Raw genomic sequence first — 3,106 nt, 5'->3', positions numbered from 1 at the left:
CCCTGCTCTGGAGGGAGACCAGAGCAGATATATTTAAACCAGATCAGAAGATATATTTAAACCTATATCTTCCAAGGCCATTTGCTACAAAAACATCCTGGAGAAAATGGGCCAGAACAAAAGTGGTCAGTGCCCCTGCTCGCAAGACGAGCGGAAACACGAATTGTCTCAGAACAAAAATAAGAATAGCTATACTCCTATAGAACTTACCGTGCATTAAGAACAGCTCTAAGTGCTTTATATACCTTATCCCAATTAATCCTCACAATTCTATAAGGTTATCCCCATTTCAGATGGGGATTAGATGAGAACATTAGATCCTATAATGATATAGAATGGTGGAGAGTCTGTAATGATTTAGATCACTGCAGACTCTGACCCTCCAGGTTTGGAAGGGGCTTGATGTTTATTTTTAACAAGCTTCACAGGTGATTCTGATAGACGTCAAACCTTAAGAATGACTAATTTAAAAGATAAGCATCATCTCTTTAATCTCCTTAATTATTCAGCCAAATTTTAATTTTTCTCTATATTTATGCCTACGTAATAAAGTCAAGAATTTTATCTCTTTTTATTTAAAACATGGGATTTTGAGTTCTTACTGTGTAAGGATGATTTGGAATCAAAAAGGAAAAAAGCATAGATTGTTTGCAATAAAACTGTTTTTAAAAAGTACAAACTTTGAAAGGACTGGCTCATTAAAAAACACACTGGGCATTTAAATGAAAAGAAAATTACAAGATTGCCAACATTCCCAGGTTTACAACTCGGTATGTTCTTAATGGAAAAATATATTTTGTCACTATGATTGTGATAGTCATGAATGTTGCAAATTTGCAAAAAATTCAACATTGAAAAATGCTAAGGATGGAGTTATGTCAAAGAGTAGGTAACTTACAGGAAAAATTCAGCATTCATTCATTTTGGCAGTAAGAGTGTTCAGGGTAAATAAAAGAAGTATGTGGGGTGAGGACCTTGGGTTTCTGTCTGTTTCCTTGTTCACAGTTCAGAGTGCAAAGTGGGTTGAGAAATGCGGTGTACATATTTCTCCACAATGGTGACATGGCAAGATGTCATTTGCATCCATATATCTTTGGAATGGTTCCTTTTCCTGATTTTGTTAATTTAAACCATTTGTCTAAAATACCTTTAAAAAAAGGTTTTTTTTTCTATCCACCTTGGGCTTCCCAGGTGGCTCAGTGGTAAAGAATCTGCCTGCAAATGTAGGAGATGCAGGAGACACAAGTTCAATTCCTGGATCAGGAAGATCTCCTGGAGAAGGAAATGGCAACCTACTCCAGTATTCTTGCCTGGGAAATCCCATGGACAGAGGAGCCTGGCAGTTTACAGTCCTGAGCTCACAAAGAGTCAGATACAACTGAGGGACTGAGCACAGCTGAGTGACTATGCATGCTCACAGCCTCCTAAGCAGGAGTCAGACAACTTACCCACCCAAAGGGCAACATGCAGGGAAAAGGGGAACCAACTGGGGCCTGGGAAGACCTCTTGGGCCTAAAGGGGTCAGGGGAGCAGGGGGAAGGGGGGTGGTGTTGCCTGGCAGCTGTCTGAAAGAGCTGTGGGTTTTTGTTAGAAGGACACGGCCACCCCTAAGTAATACAGGGAGAATAAGCAGCAGGCCCACCCAAACCAAGCAGAAGCTTGAGAAAGGAGCTGAACTTGTGAGGAACCGGCTGGAGAGTGGATCTGGAGGGGAAAATGGAGGAAATGTGAATAGGATCAGCCGTTCCTGCCTCTCCCAGAAAGCGGGCATGTTTTGACTGTTTTTATCACAGATCGCTTTGGGCCTATGTTATAATTACTTGTACAGCCCTTTGAGGTTGGAAGGCTTCCCTGTGGCTCAGACAATAAAGAATCTGCCTGCAGTGCAGGAGACTAGGGTGGGGAAGATTCCCCTGGAGAAGGAAATGGCTACCCACTCCAGTGTTCTTGCCTGGAGAATCCCACAGACAGAGGAGCCTGGTGAGCCACAGTTCCTGGGTTGCAAAGAGTCAGACACGACTGAGCAACTAACACTTTCACATACGCTTTCGCTTTGAGGTTGGAGACTGTCTCTGTGTACATTGTGTCACGACTCTGTCAGGTACAGGAACAGATTTGTATGATCTGGAGAAAAGATGTGATTTACCCAGTGGTGCAAGCAGGTAAGAGGCCAAACCAGCCTTCACATCCATAGTTTTCAATGAGAAAAATAAACATTTTTTTTCATATACTTACAATTTAAAATAAACAAATGAAGAAGTCAAGGGTGATTTTAAAAAAAGTCTTTGGTTAAGGTTAACCAAATAACAATGAATTCTTGATTGATTCTTTAATGTCTTGCCACGTCAGAGGCTGATTCAAAGAGCTTCTGCCCGAACTTGACTAGAACTGCAGAGAGGCTCCCAATTTAAATTATGTTTTTTTTTTTTTTCATTCAGCAAATACCTAGACACAAAAATACTGTAGCAATTTATGTTAACAAAGTGTTACTGTATAATGTATGAACTCTGTATCACTGGTCGCTTCAATCTCAACAGCATGAGCATTCTGAGAAGAATTTGCCTTTGGGATTCCCCAGGTGGTCCAGTGGTTAAGAGTCTGTCTTCCAGTGCAGGGGGTGTGGGTCTGATCCATGGACCAAAGAGCCCACATGCCATGCTCTGCAGTCAAGAAATAAATAAATAAAAATAATAATTTGCCTTCACCCAAAGTTTTTGCTTTAAAACAAACTAAAAGGGCTTTGGGACAGATTTCCTTCTATGACACGAGAAGTTAGGGCAGTTTTGAAATGCCTCTGAATCTTGCCTCCTTGCCTTCCAAAATTTGGGGTAATTTCTCTTTTCTTTCCTCTTTTTGACTCCTTTCCTCTGTTTCTCGTTCTTTCTATCACTCTCTTCCCCCTTTCTCCCTTCATTCCTTTCTTCCTTCCTTATACTTACTCTGGGACACAAGTTTTCCTATGAGTCAGGTGTATACATCAAAGGTTCTCACTGAAAGGTGATCTATAATAATCTATATAATAGTAACAGGCTACAATCTGTATTTTCTAGTTATCCGAATGAAAATTTGAAACAAGTTTGCTGTTGTCCTGTTGCTGTCACATTTC

The sequence above is a fragment of the Bos taurus genome, chromosome 8 (assembly GCF_002263795.3).
Source record: "Bos taurus isolate L1 Dominette 01449 registration number 42190680 breed Hereford chromosome 8, ARS-UCD2.0, whole genome shotgun sequence".
Classification (NCBI taxonomy): Eukaryota; Metazoa; Chordata; class Mammalia; order Artiodactyla; family Bovidae; genus Bos; species Bos taurus.
Note: the sequence above shows the minus strand (reverse complement) of the source record.